Source organism: Pan troglodytes, chromosome 3 (assembly GCF_028858775.2).
Source record: "Pan troglodytes isolate AG18354 chromosome 3, NHGRI_mPanTro3-v2.0_pri, whole genome shotgun sequence".
NCBI classification, from domain to species: Eukaryota; Metazoa; Chordata; class Mammalia; order Primates; family Hominidae; genus Pan; species Pan troglodytes.
The window spans coordinates 10,083,275-10,104,800 of NC_072401.2; the positions used below are offsets into that span (position 1 = coordinate 10,083,275).

General features: G+C 46.4%; 1 long non-coding RNA gene across 3 annotated transcripts in view; it reads right to left on the bottom strand.

Moving 5' to 3' along the window:
• LOC107974188 (uncharacterized) overlaps positions 1-21,174 on the bottom strand; it is a 79,840-nt gene extending 58,666 nt beyond the window's left edge. For 2 of the 3 annotated variants that reach the window (XR_008547431.2, XR_010156457.1), the window contains exons 1-3: positions 15,789-20,120; positions 12,580-12,841; positions 3,182-3,297 (exon numbers count right to left, since the gene is read on the bottom strand). This is a non-coding gene — a long non-coding RNA (uncharacterized LOC107974188). The other variant, XR_008547432.2, reaches the window with a different exon arrangement.
• Positions 21,175-21,526: the final 352 nt, after the last annotated feature.

Consider the following 21,526-nt stretch of genomic DNA (forward strand, 5'->3'; position numbering starts at 1 on the left):
CACATTTTTAAAATTACCGAATCACCCCACTGCTCTTCTACATTCAGGCTGGGCGCGGTTGCTTATGCCCATAATCCCAGTAGTTTGGGAGGCCGAGGCGGGCAGATCACCTGAGGGTCAGGAGTCCATGACAAGCCTGGCCAAGATGGCAAAACCCCGTCTCTACTAAAAATAGAAAATTAGCTGGGCATGATGGCATGCACCTGTAATCCCAGCTACTTGGGAGGCTGAGGCAGGAGATTTGCTTGAACCCAGGAAGCGGAGGTTGCAGTGGGCCAAGACTGTGCCATCAGAATCCAGCCTGGGCAACAAAAGCAAAACTCCAACTCAAAAAAAAGAAAAAAAAGGAAAAGAAAGAAAAGAAATGTGTATGGCTTCAGTGAAGTGTAATTTGGCAAAATCAGATAGTGCACTGAACACAGGGGCTCACACCTATAATCCCAGTGCTTTGGGAGGCCAAGGGGTGAGGATCACTTCACCCAGGAGTTTGAGACCAGCCTGGGCAATATGATGAGACCCCATCTCTACAAAAAATACAAAAATTAGCCAGGCATAGTGGTGAACATCTTTAGTCCCAGCTACTCTGGAGGCTGAGGTGGGAGAACTGTTTGAGCCTGGGAGGTTGAGGCTGCAGTGAGCTGTGATCACACCTCTGCACTCTAGCCTGGGTGACAGTGCAAGATCCTGTCTCAAAAAAAATTTTTTTTTAATGCATGAACTTTCTTATTTGGCGATTCCACTTGTAGGACTTTGTCCTGCTGACATATTTGCTTGGTGGTAAGGGATGTACATGCAAAGCTATTCATTGCCTACAAACAACAAACTGTTGTAACATAAAATATTTTTCATTCACTCATTGTGGAAACAACATGTTCCTGTGTGCCTCTTATTTATAACCAAATAGACCACGTATTGAACTGGGGAATATTTACTCTGCTTCAACATTAAAACCGCTTTTTGGCCACACGTGATGGCTCATGCCTATAATCCCAGCACTTTGGGAGACCAAGGCAGGAGGACTGCTTGAGCCTAGGAGTTCAAGCCCAGCCTGGGCAACATAGCAAGATCCCGTCTCTACAAGAAATTAAAATAAAAAGTTAGCCAGGTTTGGTGGTGCACACCCATGGTTCCAGCTACTCAGGAGGCTGAGGTGGGAGAATTGCTTGAGCCCAGGAGGTCAAGCCTGCAGTGGGTTATGACTGTGCCACTGCACTCCAACCTGGGCAATGCAGTGAGACCCTGCCCCCACCTCCAAACCAAGAAATAGGTTTGTTGACCTCAGCACTATTGACATTTGGGGCAGGATCATTCTCTGTTGCATGGGGCTGTTCTGGGCACTGTGGGATGTTACTAGCTTTCCTGCCCTCTACTGACCAGATGGATGCCATTGGCACCCCTGTTCCCATCGTGACAACCAAAAGTATCTCCAGACACTGCCAAGTGCCTGCTGGGGGTGCAAATTCACCCTCAACTAAGAACCAGTGCCTGGAGATAACTATACACCATGTTGAACCCAGTACCTGGCTTCAGAAAATGTCCAGCAGGTTCCACAATCATCAGCTCCTTTTCAATTCTCTAAACAGTGATAGCAAGTCAGGCAGGTTCCTTCCTTAAAGGTGAGAAATCAGAGGCTGAGGTCACACAGGTGGGGAGAGGCAGGGCAGGATTCCAACTCAGCCCTGGATGGTTCCAGGAACTCGGTGGCCCATCCCTGCCTCTGCCACCCCCCACCGCCCTCCTCCAGCCTCAGCCCTCATGTGTCTTTAGTTCTAATTAAGTCCTCATTACAAACCCCTATGAATGTCACCCACCCCCAAGCTTCCAGGCAACAGATATATATCCCGAATATGATGCTTTAATGAAACAGAGGGCACCTGGGAGCCGGCAAAACCACTGGCATTTGTCTTCATGTGGCTGGGCTCAAGCCGACCTCTGGGTGACTCCAATGTGGAAAGGAATTATCCGTAATAGAAAAAATAATGGATAAAAATTGGTACTGCCAGCACCCAAAGACTTCTTCAGATTCCAGGGGGTAGGCTGCACATAAACTATGATAAAGGGGGCTCCCTCAGCCCAGCGAGTTATTAACTGCAGTTTAAAACAAGGGGGATTGCTGGTGAGGTGGGGTGATCCCTGTTTCACGTCTGAGCTGCAAGACCATGCATAGGTCCAGTTAGGTTTCAGGTCCAAGAAGTCACGTAGACAGCCCTCCAAGCTACCTAGACAGAGTCCTGGGGGTACCAGGAGCTTGGTGGTCCCAAGCAGGAAACAAAGCCAGCAGAGTCCAATCCCCCTGGCACAAGATCCCTTCTGGGAGAGACTCCCCAAGAGAGCTGACTTGACTGCCCAGATTCTCCCTGGGGCACATGGTATCTCTGCAAAGCCAAGCCGATGGTACCCGCCATGTGCCTGTGGAGGTGCACAGTGCAGACATCTCAGACCTCACCTGGGAGGCAGGGTCACATGACCCTCATTAGCTTTCCCTGCTGCTGATGAAGGAAAGTCTTACTGGAGAGTTCTTTGAGAAGGCTGATGCTGTATTCCTTCTTTCACTCGGGGAATACTTTGAGCATCTACTTTAGTCCAGGCAGTGGGAATGGTGGCAAATGATAGAACTCATGTATCTTGGGAATGGTGCCATCTTCCCAGGGCTTGTCCCATGACATGGGGCACAGGTCCCCTCCACTCTGTGATCCCATAGACCTTTCTGTGAGAATGGCTTCCTTTTCGCTGTAGTTCAGCTCAGGGAGAAGGATTTAAAAGTCCCTTTTGGGAGGATGCTTTCACTGCTTCATTTCCTTTCTCTGACAGCTCAGGGAATCAGAAGACAAGGGAGATGGCATTTGTTGTTTTTGTTGTTGTTGTTGTTGTTGTTTTGGAGACAGGGTCTTGCTCTATTGCACAGGCAGGAGTGCTGTGGTGCAATCCCAGCTCACCACAGCCTTAAACTTCTGGGCTCAAGCAATCCTCCTGCCTCAGCCTCCTGAATAGCTGAAACTACAACTATGCACCACCACGCCCAACTAGTTTTTTATATATATATATAAATGGGATCACGCTGTGTTGCTCACGCTTGTCTCAAACCCCCTGGGCTCAAGTGATCCTTCTGCCTTGGCTTCCCAAAGTGTTAGAATTACAAGTGTGAGCCCCCACACCCAGCCAAGACTGTGTTCTTACTCACCTTGTATCCTCCAAGACTTTCCCGATGCCCCAACTCCTCTGTGGCTCCTGGAAGGGGCTAAGCTTGTGAAGCTCCAGGCCAGGGGGAATCTCTGTTTTTCTCCAGCACATTCTTTCCTAGAAGGAAGGAGGCCGAAGGTGCCAGCTATTTGAGTGAGGGAAAGGCTCAGGGAGAGAGGATTTTTAAAAACATTGGCTGTTCAATAAACGTAATCCAGCATATAAACAGAACCAAAGACAAAAACCACATGATTATTTCAATAGATGCAGAAAAGGCCCTTGACAAAATTCAACAATGCTTCATGCTAAAAACTCTCAATAAATTAGGTACTGATGGGACGTATCTCAAAATAATAAGAGCTGTCTATGACAAACCCACAGCCAATATCATACTGAACAGGCAAAAACTGGAATCACTCCCTTTGAAAACTGGCAAGAGACAGGGATGCCCTCTCTCACCACTCCTATTCAACATAGTGTTGGAAGTTCTGGCCAGGGCAATTAGGCAGGAGAAGGAAATAAAGGGTATTCAGTTAGGAAAAGAGGAAGCCAAATTGTCCCTGTTTGCAGATGACATGACTGTATATCTAGAAAACCCCATCATCTCAGCCCAAAATCTCCTGAAGCTGATAGGCAACTTCAGCAAAGTCTCAGGATACAAAATCAATCTGCAAAAATCACAAGCATTCTTATACATCAATAACAGACAAACAGAGAGCCAAATCATGAGTGAACTCCCATTCACAATTGCTTCAAAGAGAATAAAATACCTAGGAATCCAACTCACAAGGGACGTGAAGGACCTCTTCAAGGAGAACTACAAACCACTGCTCAACGAAATAAAAGAGGATACAAACAAATGGAAGAACATTCCATGCTCATGGGTAGGAGGAATCTATATCGTGAAAATGGCCATACTGCCCAAGGTAATTTATAGATTCAATGCCATATCTATCAAGCTACCAAGGACTTTCTTCACAGAATTGGAAAAAACTACTTAAAAGTTCATATGGAACCAAAAAGACCCCACATTGCCAAGTCAATCCTAAACCAAAAGAACAAAGCTGGAGGCATCATGCTACCTGACTTCAAACTATACTACAAGGCTACAGTAACCAAAACAGCATGGTACTGGTACCAAAACAGAGATATAGACCAATGGAACAGAAGAGAGCCCTCAGAAATAATACCGCATATATACAACGATCTGATCTTTGACAAACCTGACAAAAACAAGAAATGGGGAAAGGATTCCCTATTTAATAAATGGTGCTGGGAAAACTGGCTAGCCATATGGAGAAAGCTGAAACTGGATCCCTTCCTTACACCTTATACTAAAATTAATTCAAGATGGATTAAAGACTTAAATGGTAGACCTAAAACCATAAAAACCCTAGAAGAAAACCTAGGCAATACCATTCAGGACATAGGCATGGACAAGGACTTCATGTCTAAAACACCAAAAGCAATGGCAACCAAAGCCAAAATTGACAAATGGGATCTAATTAAACTCAAGAGCTTCTGCACAGCTAAAGAAACTACCATGAGAGTGAACAGGCAACCTACAGAATGGGAGAAAATTTTTGCAATCTACTCATCTGACAAAGAGCTGATATCCAGAATCTACAATGAACTCCAACAAATTTACAGGAAAAAAACAAACAACCCCATCGACAAGTGGGCAAAGGATATGAACAGACACTTCTCAAAAGAAGACATTTATGCAGCCAAAAGACACATGAAAAAAGTGCTCATCATCACTGGCCATCAGAAAAATGCAAATCAGAATCACAATAAGATACCATATCACACCAATTAGAACGGCGATCATTAACAGTCAGAAAACAACAGGTGCTGCAGAGGATGTGGAGAAATAGGAACACTTTTACACTGTTGGTGGGACTGTAAACTAGTTCAACCATTATGGAAGTCAGTGTGGTGATTCCTCAGGGATCTAGAACGAGAGATACCATTTGACCCAGCCATCCCATTACTGGATATATACCCAAAGATTACAAATCATGCTGCTATAAAGACACATGCACACGTATGTTTATTGCAGCACTGTTCACAATAGCAAAGACTTGGAACCAACCCTAATGTCCAACAATGATAGACTGCATCAATAAAATTTGGCACATATACACCATGGAATACTATGCAGCCATAAAAGATGATGAGTTCATGTCCTTTGTAGGGACATGGATGAAGCTGGAAACCATCATTCTCAGCAAACTATCACAAGGACAAAAAATCAAACACCACATGTTCTCACTCATAGCTGTTAACTGAACAATGAGAACACATGGACACAGGAAGGGGAACATCACATACAGGGGCCTTTTGTGGGGTGGGGGGAGGGGGGAGGGATAACATTAGGAGACATACCTAATGTTAAATGATGAATTAATGGGTGCAGCAAACCAACATGGCACATGTATACATATGTAACAAACCTGCACGTTGTGCACATGTACCCTAAAACTTAAAGTGTAATAATAAAATAAAAACATTGGCTATTGACTCCAAATATCCTGCTTCATCATCTCTCCACTCCAGAAACTTTTCACATGCTTAAAAAGGGTGTTCGTTTCTCCTATATTTGCCCCCCAGCCCCACCTGCAAGAAGGTGGAAGTAGGGCCTCTGCCTGGGATGGTAACTCTCAAATACAAGGCAAGACCTGTCTCTCCTCCAATAACCCCAGGACTGAAGGGCTGTGAAAGTCTGCATATTGATCAAGCTTCTCCCTCCCTTTTCTGAAGGGACTTACTTCCTTCAAGACACTTTTCCTCTTCCCATCTAGCTCCATGTCCCCATCCAGTCATCTTCCAACCCATCTCTCCCCACCTCCATGCCACACAAGAGGGGCTTGACAACAGCACCTGGAAGTTCCTTAAAATTGAATGATGTGTCAGGCTGGGCGCGGTGGCTTATGTCAGTAACCTCAGCACTTTGGGAGGCTGAGGCAGGCAGGTCACTTGAGGTCAGGAGATCGAGACCAGCCTGGCCAACATGGTGAAACTCTATCTCTACTAAAAATACAAAAATTAGCTGGGTGTGGTGGTGCATGCCTGTAGTCCCAGATACTTGGGGGGCTGAGGAAAGGGAATCACTTGAACCCAGGAAGCAGAGGTTACAGTGAGCTGAGATTGTGCCATTGCACTCCAGCCTGGGCAATAGAGTGAGACTCTGTCTCAAAAAAAAAAAAAAAAATTGAATGGTGTGATTAGCTTATGATTTTTCAAAAATGGAATGATGTATTCATTTTCTAAGCTGCATAACAAATCAACACAAATTTAGCAGCTTTAAACACCCATCTATTACCTCTCCTTTCCTGTGGGTCAGGAGTCTGGGGGTGCGGCTTTAGCTGGGTCCTCTGCTCAGGTTCTTACAAGGTTGTGATCAAGGTGTCGGCTGGAATTAGTGTCTCATATGAGGCTTGGGGTCTTCTCCCAACCTCACATGGTTGTTGGCAGAATTTATTTCCATGCAACTATGGAACTCATGTGGCTGGCTTCTTCAAAACCAGCCAGGCATGGTGGCTCACGCCTGTAGTCCCAGCACTTTCGGAGGCTGAGGCAGCTGGATCACCTGAGGTCAGGAGTTCGAGACCAGCCTGGCAATATGGTGAAACCGCGTCTCTACTAAAAATACAATACTTAGCCGGGCATGATGGCACATGCCTGTAATCCCAGCTACTTGGGAGGCTGAGGCAGGAGAATCACTTGAACCCGGGAGGCAGAGGTTGCAGTAAGCCGAGATCATGCCACTGCACTCCAGCCTGGGCAACAGAGTGAGACTCCATCTCAAAATAAACAAACAAACAAACAAACAAACAAAAACCAAAAACCAGGAGGAAGGAGTCTCTCTCCTCCAGAACCTCACTGAAGATCTCACCTGAAGACGTCAGGCCCACCCTGAATAATCTCCCTTTTGATTAACTCAAAGTGAACGGATTAGGGGCTCAGTTACATCTGCAAAATCCCTTCAACTTTTCCATAGGTATAGACTAGAAGCAAGCCACGGGTCCTGCCTACACTCCAGGGGAGAGGAGATTACACTTGACATTTATCCAGGGCAGGAACCTAAGGGGTCATCTCAGAATTCTGCCTTCCAAATAGATCCTCGGTGGAGCTCACATTCCTGGGCAAGCACCAGCCTTTGTTTAAAGGCAACAGAGAATGCTGCCCTGTCTCAGATCTCCAGCAAGCCCCCAGAATGATGGTCCAGTCTCTGAGCCCAGGGCCAAGGCAGCAGGAGCTTTCGGCGCACATGGGAACTGGCTTCCCCCACTTTGAAGTGAGTCATCACATCCGTATTAAACCCTAGCTGTTGCTTAGGCAAAAATGATCATTTAGAAGAAGATGGAGAGAAAAGGAGGGTTAATTTAAAAGCACTTATATTTGGCCGGGCGCAGTGGTTCACGCCTGTAATCCCAGCACTTTGGGAGGCTGAGGCAGGCGGATCACGAGGTCAGGAGATGGAGAACATCCTGGCTAACACGGTGAAACCCCGTCTCTATTAAAAATACAAAAAATTAGCTGGGCTTGGGGGCAGGTGCCTGTAGTCCCAGCTACTCATGAGGCTGAGGCAGGAGAATGGCATGAACCCAGGAGGCGGAGCTTGCAGTGAGCTGAGATCGTGCCAGTGCACTCCAGCCTGGGCGACAGAGTGAGACTCCGTCTCAAAAAAAGAAAAAAAAAAAAAAAGAAACTACTTATATTCATTCCCTAGGGCTGCCGCAACCAAGTACCACAAGCTGGGTGATTTGAAACAAGAGAAATTGATTGTCTTGTGGCTCTGGTGGCCAGCAGTCTGAAATGGAGGTGCCAGCAGGGCCACACTCCCTCCTGCACTTGTCGGGGAGTCCTGCCTTGCCTCGTCCTAGCTTCCTGTGGTCTCCTGGCAGTCTTCAGTGTTCCTTGGTTTGCAGACGCATCAGTCCAATCTTCCGTCCGATCCATGGCCTTCTTCCCTGTGTCCCTGTGACTCAGCCTGTCCTCTCCTGTTTTATAAGGACACCAGTCATTGACTTAGGGCCCTCCCTACTCCAGGATGTCTTCATTCTAATCAATAGCATCTGCAATAACCCTATTTCTTTCTTTTTTTTTTTTTTTCTTTTTTTCTTTTTTTTTTTTGAGACGGAGTTTCACTATTGTTGCCCAGGCTGCAGTGCAATGGCGTGATCTCAGCTCAGTGCCACCTTCGCCTCCTGGGTTCAAGCGATTCTTCTGCCTCAGCCTCCCAAGTAGCTGGGATTACAGGTATGCGCCACCACACCCAGCTAATTTTGTATTTTTAGTAGAGACAGAGTTTCTCCATGTTGGTTAGGCTCGTCTCAAATTCCTGACCTCAGGTTATCCACCTGCCTCGGCCTCCCAAAGTGCTGGGATTACAGGCATGAGCCACCACGCCCAACCTGCAGTAACTCTATTGCTAAATAAGGTCACATTCTGAGCTACTAGAATTTAGGATTTCAACATCTTTTGAGGAGGACTCAATTTAACCCATAAGAATACTATGTGGGCCACACATGGTGCTTCACATCTGTTATCCCAGCACTTTGGGAGGTTGAAGCAGGAGGATCATTGCTCAGGGCCTAGGGGGACACCAGGTGCATAAGACCACAGTGTTGACTGGTGTTGGGGGCTCACACCTGTAAGTTTGGCAAGCTAAGGCAGGGCGATCACTTGAGCCCAGGAGTATGTGGCCAGCCTGGGTGACATAGTGAGATCTCATTTAAAAAAAAAAAAATTAATTAGCTAGGCATGGTGCTACTCGCCTACAGTCCCAGCTACTCAGGAGGCTGAAGCAGGAGGGTCGCTTGAGTCCAGAAGATCAAGGCTGTGGCGAGCTGTGATTGCACCACTGCACTCCAGCCTGGGCAATAGAGCAAGCCCTGTCTCAAAAAAAAAAAAAAAAAAAAAAAAAATCATCTCCCTTGTCTTCTGATTCCCGGAGCTGTCATAGAAAGGAAGTGAAGCAGTAAAAGCATCCCCCCGAAAGGGACATTTCAAAACCAGCCTAAGAAACATAGTAAGACCTTGCCTCTAGGAAGTATTTAAATTTGAAGGAAAAAAAAAAAGCAGTACTATGGCACAGAGTTGACAGCTACAGGTGTGGCTGCATCCAGGTCCTCAAACTATATCATCAGAATGACCCCTCACCCTCCCCCCACTTTCCATTTTACTTTTTTAAGCATGAACATGAAATTTCCAAGACTGTCTTTCCTTTGGCTAATCTGCTTCTCAGACCCTATCACTGTGGCCAGGGTGGTGGAAGGATATTGACATCCAGGCTGGGACCACATGCCCCAGCCCCAGATCAGGGTGGGGAGTGGCCAGTCACACACATACCGTGGGGTACTAGTGACTCCTCGGTGGAAAATCGGGAACTGTCATTGGAGAGGAGCGATGGAAGAAAGACTGACACACTGCAATGTATCTCCTGCACCAGCCTGGGCCTCGATGTCTTGAGAATGGCGGTTTGCAATCTGATGAGCCAGTACTCAGTCCAGGGCAATCCCAACTCCATCTGTGGGGCTGCCCACAGTACATGGACCCCCTCACTGGATTTGATGACCACACGTGCAAACAGCCACCTCCCAGCCCCACTTCCCGCAGTCCCACTGAACCCTGTCGAAATTCCCCTCAGTTCTCACCAAGAATAAAAGCAATTCTGAGGGTGAGTGGCTCATTCTGCTAGTTTAAATCTCTCAATTCCTTCCCTCTGCAGAACTCTGTACTTACTGCTCCATCACTGGTAATGACAATGAACATTTTCACAAGCTCAGTTTTTATTGCAAAGTGATTGAGGACCAGTTAGAATAAGTTATGCTACAGAAACTAAAGAAATCCCGTCAAACAAGTGGTGTGTAATAGAAAGTCTTAGGGCAGCCGTGTATATTTTCTCCCCCAATGAATCAATTGAAAATGAGAGGCTCTTACCGCCATGTTCCGGGAAGAAGCTATCAAAAGTGAAAGCCATGATGTTATAATTTGATCATTTTACATCCGTCAAATGGATATGGCCCAGGGGTGAAAAGTGGATGCTCCGTAACTAGATGATGATCAAGAGTTATAAAAATGAGGTCCTTTCTGTTCAGCATTTCTCCTTTCTTGAAAGGGTACTCAATGTCATGCTCAGGGCCTCTAATGGCCAAAAATAAAGTTCCTCCCAATTTCAGAGCACCCCAGGGTAACCCCAAAACCAGAGCAACTGCTTATAGCCATGTAGACTATGTACTGTGCAATTCCTGGGGTGGCATTTTCATAAATATGTGGGTGGCGCCCCCTGGAGGTGTGCAATGCACAACTTGCCCAAATGGTAAGTCATCGTATCCTAAAGTCCACCAAGAAGAGGTAAACAAAATTCCCATCGATGTTGCCATCAGTCATGAGTCTGCCTTTTCTTCATGGGACAGTAGCAAAAACAATTTGGCCAAATGTGCTTGGATGATCTCTAAGATGGATTCAGGGTCTCTCACTTTCAGCACTATTGACATTTGGGGCTGGATCATTATTTTGTCTTAGTGGGAGTTGTCCGGGGCATTGGAGGATGTTTAGCAGCATCCCTGGCCTCTACCCACTAGATGCCAGGAGCACCACCTCCTCCAGCTACAACAACCAAAACTGTCTCCAGACATGGCCACATATTCTCTGGGGGGCAAAATCACCCCCTGGTTGAGAAGCCCTGAAGTAAAGACACAATATGCAGATCACATGTAAGTAAGAGAGCCTAAGGGTCACACAGGTGATGCTGTACCCATTACAAAGACAGAGTCTTAAAGAGGTTAGAGAGGTGGAGAAAGAGAAAGGAAATGAAGTCCCAGCTGCCAAGAGAAACAGATGCTGACTAGATGTTGTTGATAGTCATCTTTAAACTGAGTTAAAAGATGCTGAGAAGCCATCAGCTCCCATCCTGCCCTACAGGGACAATGCTACTGAAAAAGGCCTGGGGATCAACAAAATGCCAAACACAGGTGCACTGAGCAAAGAAACCAGAGATTTAGACAAAAAAGACATTCCCTAGAAGACTAGTCATTTCCAAGAGGGGAGAAAAAGTGGAGTCATGAAAAACAGTTGAGGCTGGGTAGAGTGACTCACACCTGTAATCCCAGAACTTTGGGATTACTCCCAGGCTGAGACAGGAAGATTGCTTGAGCTCAGGAGTTCAAGACCAGCCTGGGCAACACAGCAAGACCTTGCCTCTAGAAAAAGGGAAAAAACTAACCAGGTGTGGTGATACAGGCCTGTGGTCTCAGTTACTCGGGAGGCTGAGGTGGGAAGATCGCTTGAACCCAGGAGGTAGAGGCTGCAGTGATCCGGGATCACACCACTGCACTCCAGCCTTTGCTACAGAGTGAGATCCCGTCTCAACAAATAAAAAAATTAAACAACATTAAGGCTGGGCACGATGGCTCATGCCTGTAATCCCAGCACTTTGGGAGGCCAAGGTGGGCAGATCACGAGGTCAGAAGATCAAGACCATCCTGACACAGTGAAGCCCCATCTGTACTAAAAATACAAACAATTAGCCGGACATGGTGGTGGGTGCCTATAGTCCCAGCTACTCTGGACGCTGAGGCAGAAGAATGGAGTGAACGCGGGAGGTGGAGCTTGCAGTGAGCCAAGATCATGCCACTGCACTCCAGCCTGGGCAAAAGAGCAAGACTCCATCTCAAAAAAAAAAAAAGAAAGAAAAAGAAAAAGAAAATTAAAAAATTTTTTGAGACCAAGTCTCACTCTGTCGCCCAGGCTGGAGTGTAATGGTGCGATCTCGGCTCACTGCAACCTCCGCCTCCTGGGTTCAAGTGATTCTCATGCCTCAACCTCGTGCCTCAACATGACTACAGGCATGTTGTCACCATGCCTGGCTAATTTTTGCATTTTTAGTAGAGATGGCGTTTTGCCATGTTGTCCAGGATGGTCTTGAAGTCCTAGGTTCAAGCAATCTACCCACCTCAGCCTCCCAAAATGCCGAGATTACAGGCATGAGCCACCGTGACCGACCTCTAACTTTTCATTATGGAAATTTCCCATACGCACAAAAAGCAGGGAGAGAATTGCACCATGAACCCCCATGCACCCATCATCCCACTGCGAGAATTTGTCAACAGTTCGCCAATCTCATTCCAGTTCCCGCTTTTCTTTTCCTTCTTGCTATTTTACAACATTTTAAAGCAAATTCCACATATTTCTTTTCACCCACATCCATAACACACCAGGGTGCATTCTTGATGTAAGGATTGTTTTGTTTTATAACCCCCATGCCATTGCCACAGTTAATAGATTTAACATGAAGAAACTAAGATTCTTGCAAGTGAAGAAAAGATCTAATTACCACCTTAAAGCCTCTCCTACCAGCACTTCTCAGATCTGAAGGTGTACACAAATTACCTGGGTATCTTGTTAAAATGCAGATACTGGCCCAGCAGGTCCTCCCGGGTGAGCCCTGAGAGTCTTCAATTCCAAAAGCTCACAGGTGATGCAATGCTGCGGGTCCATGAATCACACAAGAGGAAGGGTCGGCCAAACACCCAAAACTACTGGGTGCAAAGTCCTGACTGTTCCCGACTGCAGGGCCTTCAGTGAACGGGGAAGCTGGGGACCATTTGGGAAAGAAGGGAGGTTTTTCGTATCAGCTCCAGGCCCTGTAGAACTGCCAGGGAATAACAGACACAAGGTCAGCAAAGTTCAACCAACAACATGAGTGCATTCATATTCCACAACCACTGCAGCAAAGAACCATGAAATTGGTGGCTTCAAACCATGTCTGGGCCTGGTGCCATGGCTCACACCTAAATAATCTCAGCACTTCGGGAGGCTGAGGTGGGTGGATCACTTGAGGCCAGGAATTCGAGACCAGCCTGGCCAATATGGCAAAACCTCATCTCTACTAAAAATACAAAAATAAGCCATGCATGGTGGCACGCACCTGTAGCCCAGCTACTTGGGAGGCAGAGGCTAGAGAATGGCTTGAGCCCGGGAGATGGAGGTTGCAGTGAACCGAGATCGTGCAACTGCACTACAGACTGGGCAACAGATCAAGGCTCTGTGTAAAAAAAAAAAAAAGAAAAAAAAATGTCTGGAGGCCAGAAGTCCAAAATCAATCAAATGTCAGCAGGACCATGCTCCTTCAGAGGTTCTAGGGGAATATCCATTCCTTGCCTCTTCCAGCTTGTAGAGGCTATTAGAATTCCTCAACTTGTGGCTGCATGATCCAATCTCTGCCTCTGTGATCACCTTGCCTCCTCCTCTTCTCTTCTGTCTCGGTCTCCTCCTCTGGAGAAGAGTGCCAGGCCTCTGAGCCCAAGCTAAGCCATCATATCCCCTGTGACCTGCATGTACACATCCAGATGGCCAGTTCCTGCCTTAACTGATGACATTATCTTGTGAAATCCCTTCTCCTTGCTCATCCTGGCTCAAAAGCTCCCCTTCTGAGCACCTTGTGACCCCCCACTCATGCCTGCCAGAGAACAACCCCCCCTTTTTCCTTTACCTACCCAAATCCTATAAAATGGCCCCACCCCTATCTCCCTTTGCTCACTCTTTTCGGACTCAGCCCACATGCACCCAGGTGAAATAAACAGCTTTATTGCTCAAACAAACCCTGTTTGGTGCTCTCTTCACACACACCCATGTGAAATTTGGTGCTGTGACTCGGATGGCGGGGGGGACCTCCCTTGGGAGATCAATCCCCTGTCCTCCTGCTCTTTGCTCTGTGAGAAAGATCCACCTACGACCTCAGGTCCTCAGACTGACCAGCCCAAGAAACATCTCACCAATTTCAAATCTGGGAAGCAGCTTCTTTTTACTCTCTTCTCCAACCTCCCTCACTATCCCTCAACCTCTTTCTCCTTTCAATCTTGGCGCCACACTTCAATCTCTCCCTTCTCTTAATTTCAATTCCTTTCATTTTCTGGTAGAGACAAAGGAGACACGTTTTATCCGTGGAGCCAAAATTCTGGCGCCTGTCACAGACTAGGGAAGGCAGCCTTTCCTTGGTGTTTAATCATTGCAGGGACACCTCTCTGATTATTCAGCCAGGTTTCAGAGGTGTCAGACCACGCAGGGACGCCTGCCTTGGTCCTTCACCCGTAGTGGCAACTCCCGCTTTTCTGGGGGAAGGGGCAAGAACCCCTCAACCCCTTCTCCTTCTCCCTTAGCAGCAAGTCCCGCTTTTCTGGGGGAGGGGCAGGAACCCCCTCTTATCTCTGTGCCCTGATCCTTTATTTCCATGCCCCAAACTCTTATCTCTGTGACCCTATCCCTTATTTCCGTGACCTGACCTCTTAGCTCTGTACCCCAACCCCTTATTTCTGTGCTCTGACCTCTTAGCTCTGCACCACAACCCTTTATTTCTGCACCCCAACCCCTTTCTCGCTTTTCTGGAAGGCAAGAACCCCCCCACCCCTTATCTCTGTGTCTCTACTCTCTCTTTTCCCTAGGCTTACCTCCTTCACTATGGGCAAGTTTCTGCCCTCCATTCCCCCTTCTTCTCCCTTAGCCTGTGTTCTTAAAAACCTAAAACCTCTTCAACTCACACCCGACCTAAAACCTAAATGCCTTATTTTCTTCCACAATGCCTCTTGACCCCAATACAAACTCGACAGTAGTTCCAAATAGCCAGAAAATGACACTTTCAATTTTTCCATCCTACAAGATCTAGATATTTCTTGTCGTAAAATGGGCAAACGGTCTGAGGTGACTGACGTCCAGGCATTCTTTTACACATCGGTCCCTCCCTAGTCTGTTCCTAGTGCAACTCGTCCCAAATCTTCCTTCTTTCCGTCCCACCTGTCCCCTCAGTCCCAACCACAAGCGTCACTGAGTCTTTCTAATCTTCCTTTTCTGCAGACTAACCTGACATCTCCCCTCCTCGCCAGGCTGAGCTAGGCCCCAATTCTTCCTCAGCCTCCGCTCCTCCACCCTATAATCCTTTTATCACCTTGCTCCTCACACCAGCTCCAGCTTACAGTTTCATTCCATGACTAGCCCTCCTTGACCTGCCCAGCCATTTCCTCTTAATAAGGTGGCTGGAGCTAAAGGCACAGTCAAGGTTAATGCTCCTTTTTCTTTATCCCAAATCAGATAGGGTTTAGGCTCTTTTTCATCAAATATGAAAATCCAGCCCAGTTCGTGGATCATTTGGCAGCAACCCTGAGATGCTTTACAGCCCTAGACCCTAAAAGGTCAACAGGCCGTCTTATTCTCAATCTACATTGTATTACCCAATCTGCTCCTGACATTAAATAAAGCTCTGAAAATTAAATTCTGGCCCTCAAACCCCACAACAGGACTTAATTAACCTCGCCTTCAAGGTGTACAATAATAGAGTAGAGGCAGCCAAGAAGCAACATATTTCTGAGTTGTAATTCTTTTCCTCCACAGTGAGACAAACCCCAGCCACATCTCCAGCACACAAGAACTTCCAAATGCCTAAAGGGCAGTGGCCAGGTGTTCCTCCAGAACCGCCTCCCCCAGGAGCTTGCTACAAGTGCCAGAAAGCTGGCCACCAGCCCAAGGAATGCCCACAGCCCGGGATTCCTCCTAAGCCATGTCCCATCTGTGCAGGACCCCACTAGAAATTGGACTGTTCAACTCACCTGGCAGCCACTCCCAGAGCCCCTGGAACTCTGGCCCAAGGTCCTCTGACTGACTCCTTCCCAGATCTTCTTGGCTTAGCAGCTGAAGACTGACAATGCCTGATCGATCACTTCGGAAGCCTACAGGACCATCACAGAAGCTCTAGGTAACTCTCACAGTGGAGGGTAAGTCCGTCCCCTTCTTAATCAATACGGAGGCTACCCACTCCACATTACCTTCTTTTCAAGGACCTGTTTCCCTTGCCTCCATAACTGTTGTGGGTATTGACGGCCAGGCTTCTAAACCTCTTAAAACTCCCCAACTCTGGTGCCAACTTAGACAATACTCTTTTAAGCACTCCTTTTTAGTTGTCCCCACCTGCCCAGTTCCCTTATTAGGCTGAGACACTTTAACTAAATTATCTGCTTCCCTGACTATTCCTAGACTATAGCTACATCTCATTGCCACCCACCTTAACCCACAAGTAGGAGATACCTCTACTCCCTCCTTGGCGAGCGATCATGCACCCCTTACCATCTCATTAAAACCTAATCACCCTTACCCCTCTCAATGCCAATATCACATCCCACAGCATGCTTTGAAAGGATTAAAGCCTGTTATCACTCGCCTGCTACAGCATGGCCTTTTAAAGCCTATAAACTCTCCTTACAATTCCCCCACCTTACCTGTCCTAAAACCAGACAAGCCTTACAAGTTAGTTCAGGATCTATGCCTTATCAACCAAATTGTTTTGCCTCTCCACCCCATGGTGCCAAACGCATATACTCTCCTATCCTCAATTCCTCCTTCCACAACCCATTATTCTGTTCTGGATCTCAAGTATGCTTTCTTTACTATTCCTTTGCACCCTTCATCCCAGCCTCTCTTCGCTTTCACTTGGACTGACCCTGACACCCATCAGGCTCAGCAAATTACCTGGGCTGTACTGACGCAAAGCTTCACAGACAGCCCCATTACTTCAGTCAATCCCAAATTTGTCCCTTATCTGTTACCTATCTCAGCATAATTCTCATAAGAACACACGTGCTCTCCCTGCCAATCGTGTCCGACTAATCTCTCAAACCCCAACCCCAGCTACAAAACAACTCCTTTCCTTCCTGGGCATGGTTGGATACTTTTGCCTTTAGATACCTAGTTTTGCCATCCTAACAAAACCATTATATAAACTCAAAAAAGGAAACCTAGCTGACCCCATAGATCTTAAATCCTTTCCCCACTCCTCTTTCTGTTCCTTGAAGACAGCTTTAAAGACTGCCCCCACCCTAGCTCTCCCTGACTCATCCCCACCCTCTTCATTACACACAACCGAAGTGCAGCGCTGTGCAGTAGAAATTCTTACACAAGGACCACGATTGCCTCCTGTAACCTTTTTGTCCAAACAACTTGACCTTACTGTTTTAGGCTGGCCATTATGTCTCCGTGCAGTGGCTGCTGCTGCCCTAATACTTTTAGAGGCCCTTAAAATCACAAACCATGCTCAATTCACTCTCTACAGTTCTCATAATTTCCAAAATCTATTTTCTTCCTCACACCTAATGCATATACTTTCTGCTCCCCGGCTCCTTCAGCTGTACTCACTCTTTGTTAAGTCTCCCATAAGTACCATTGTTCCTGGCCCGGACTTCAATCTGGCCTCCCACATTATTCCTGATACCACACCTGACCCTCATGACTGTATCTCTCTGATCCAGCTGACATTCTTGCCATTTCCCCACATTTCCTTCTACCCTGTTTCTCACCCTGATCACACTTAGTTTATTGATGGCAGTTCCACCAGGCCTACTCGCCACACACCAGCAAAGGCAAGCTATGCTATAGTACAAGCCACTAGCCCGCCTCTTAGAAACTCTTATTTCCTTTCCATTGTGGAAATCTATCCTCAAAGAAATAACTTCTCAGTGTTCCATCTGCTATTCTACTACTCCTCAGGGATTATTCAGGCCCCCTCCCTTCCCTACACATCAAGCTCAGGGATTTGCCCCCACCCAGGACTGACATATTAGCTTTACTCAACGTGCCCCGATTCAGGAAACTAAAATACCTTCTGGTCTAGGTAGACACTTTCACTGGATAGGTAGAGTCCTTTCCCACAGGGTCTAAGAAGGCCACCACGGTCATTTCTTCCCTTCTGTCAGACATAATTCCTCAGTTTGGCCTTCCCACCTCTATACAGTCCAATAGTAGACTCGCCTTTATTAGTCAAATCAGCCAAACATTGTTTCAGGCTCTTAGTATTCAGTGAAACCTTTATATCCTTTACAGTCCTCAGTCTTCAGGAAAGGTAGAACAGACTAATGGTCTTTTAAAAACACACCTCACCAAGCTCAGCCACCAACTAAAAAAGGACTGGACAATACTTTTACCACTTTCCCTTCTCAGAAGTCAGGCCTGTCCTTGGAATGCTACAAGGTACAGCACATTTGAGCTCCTGTATAGACGCTCCTTTTTATTAGGCCCCACTCTCATTGCAGACACCAGACCAACTTGGACTGTGGCCCAAAAAACTTGTCATCCCTACTATCTTCTATCTAGTCATACTCCTATTCATCGTTCTCAACAACTCATACATGTCCTGCTCTTGTTTACACTGCTGGTTTACACTGTTTCTTCAAGCCATCACAGCTGATATCTACTGTTGCTATCCCCAAACCTCCACTCTTAACTCTTAAATACATAATCTTTGCTGGCAAGGCTATGCTGAACCTCCTTAGGCACTCTCTAATTAGATGTCCTAGGTCCTCCCAATTCTTAGTCCTTTAATACCTGTTTTTCTCCTTCTCTTATTCTGTTTAGTTTTTCAATTCATACAAAACTGTATCCAAGCCATCACCAATTATTCTAAATGACAAATATTTCTTCTAACAACCCAACAATATCACCCCTTACCACAAAATCTTCCTTCAGCTTAATCTCTCTCACTCTAGGTTCCCATGCTGCCCCTAATCCTGCTGAAAGCAGCCCTGAGAAACATCGCCCATTCTCTCTCTATACTATCCCCAAAAATTTTCGCCGTCCCAACACTTTACCACTATTTCGTTTTATTTTTCTTATTAATATAAGAAGACAGGAACGTCAAGCCTCTGAGACCAAGCTAAGCCATCATATCCCTTGTGACCTGCACGTACACATCCAGATGACCGGTTCCTGCCTTAACTGATGACATTCTACCACAAAATAAATGAAAATGGCGTGTTCCTGCCTTAACTGATGACATTATCTTGTGAAATTCCTTATCCTGGCTCATCCTGGCTCAAAAGCTCCCCTACTGAGTACCTTGTGACCCCCACTCCTGCCTGCCAGAGAACAACCCCTTTTTCCTTTGCCTACGCAAATCCTATAAAACAGCCCCACCCCATCTCCCTTCGCTGACTCTTTTTGGGCTCAGCCTGCCTGCACCCAGGTGAAATACACAGCTTTATTGCTCACACAAAGCCTGTTTGGTGGTCTCTTCACACGGATGCACGTGAAAAAGAGTGTCCTTCTTTTTTTTTTTTTTTTTTGAGATGGAGTTTCACTCTTGTTGCCCAGGCTGGAGTGCAATGGCATGATCTCAGCTCACTGCCACCTCCTCCTCCTGGGTTCAAGCAACTCTCCTGCCTCAGCCTCCCCAGTAGCTGGGATTGCAGGCACGCGCCACCATGCCCGGCTAATTTTGTATTTTTAGTAGAGATTGGGTTTCTCCATGTTGGTCAGGCTGGTCTCAAAGTCCTGACCTCAGATGATCCACCCGCCTCGGCCTACCAAAGTGCTGGGATTACAGGCATGAGCCACTGTGACCCGATGAAAGTGTCCTCTTATAAGGACACTTGTCATTAGATGTACAGCCTACCTAAAATACTCCAGGATAATCTCATCTCAAGATCCTTAACTTAATTACATCTGCAAAGACCCTTTTTCCAAATAATGCCACCTCCACGGATTCTAGGCACAAGGATCTGGATATATCTTGTGCAAAGTCACCATTCAGCTCACTACACTAGAAAGAGGAAAAACAATGAAGTAACAAAAGGTGCAGAAGAAAGAACAGGTGCAGCTTGTGTGGCAGTGGCCATCAAGGCAGGCTGGGGTAAAACTGTATCAACAGAACCCCCTGATGGAACTCAAGTGCGGCCGTCTGCTCCCAGCTACTCACAGAGAACCTTTCTGTTTCTGACAGCAGAGTAAGAGAAGAGGTGGGAAGAGAGAGAACCCATTCTCTGTTGGCCTAATTCCTAACGAATCATGCCTCTGCCTTCGGGCCAATCTCAAGTCTTGTTCAAGGATAAAATGATTTATTGATGGCCGTAATTATAAAGCAATGCCAACAGAAGCAGCGTCAGCATTTTTCATTTGTACTTACACATGAGCAAGAGCAGTTTAGGGAAACGGGTGCCTTCAGGTTCTGTTTTCTCCATCTAGAAAAGGGCTGCCTTCATGGAATGCTGGTCCTGGGGAGAAGCCTCATTTCTGTAGCAGGAATTGACATAGTTTTAAATTCCGATTGGTACATGGAGCTACTCGTCCTCATTTCAAGCACTTCTGGTTTGTTCTGGGTTCAGTGGGTGAGCAATGAGTAGAACTCTGGGGAGGAGGATTTGGGGTGAGCGTGGTTTTGATACCCAGAGAGAGCTGTTTTTCCATCAGTGTCTTGAATGTGATTCAGAATGGGCTTCTCCGCTCAAGATGGAAGTACTGGACTGATTTAAGGCGGGTGATTGACTTGTTTTGGTGGCTTTTTTTATACTAGCTGGTTAACAAGCTATTTTCTTCATTAGTTTCAGGCATGTGAGCTTAATGAAGCATTGGACCTCCCAAATTACAAGGAAAATAAAGATTTAGCTTATATGGTAGGTTCGAAGGAGTTAGTGAACAAACACAGTAGGGCCACAAATTATTGTTAAAGACATGAATGCATGAAAGTGTATCTATGTCCAACTGGACTCTCTGCAACCATACTGTTCCACCTGAAAATTAGTAGATAGAAATTCAGCAAATGCTTGGACAGGGGATACTCTCAGAAGTATTCTGACTAAATAGCGTGGTTTCTTTTCATATCATTAAAGTAATTTCTTCCCAAATTGACTCTGGACTAAATCTTATGATACCTACTTGTTCCGATTATACTTAGTCACCTGCAAATAAGGTGGGGGCAGTGGTAAGAGGAGCTGTTGAATGAAATTAAACATTTGTTGGATGCCTACTGAGGATAAAGCCCTGTGCTTTGTGCCAGGAAGATTCCAGAATAAATGAGACACAGATCTACTCTCAGGAAGCTTTTACAAACTAATGGAGAAAACACATTTGCAGGCAATGACTTATGGTATAAGAGGAAATGGGGCCAGGTACGGTGACTCACACCTGTAATCCCAGCACTTTGGGAGGCCAAGGTAGGTGGATCACTTGAGGTCAGCAGTTAAAGACCAACCTGCCCAACATGGCGAAACCCTGTTTCTACTAAAAATACAAAAAAAAAAATGAGCCAGGCTTGATGGTGTGTACCCACAATCCCAGCTACTTGGGAGGCTGAGGCAAAAGAATCACTTAAACCTGGGAGGTGGAGACTGTAGTGAGCTGAGATCCCACGACTGCACTTCAGCCTAGGAGAGAGAGTGAGACTCTGTCAAAAAAAAAAAAAGGAAATAAGATTGGTGTTGAATGGGAAATCTAAGCAGGATGGAATGGCAGGAGAGTGCCCACTTGCCCAGCTCCAATAACACTTTTGACAGCCATGACAATATTGCAGGGAAGCCCATTCCTC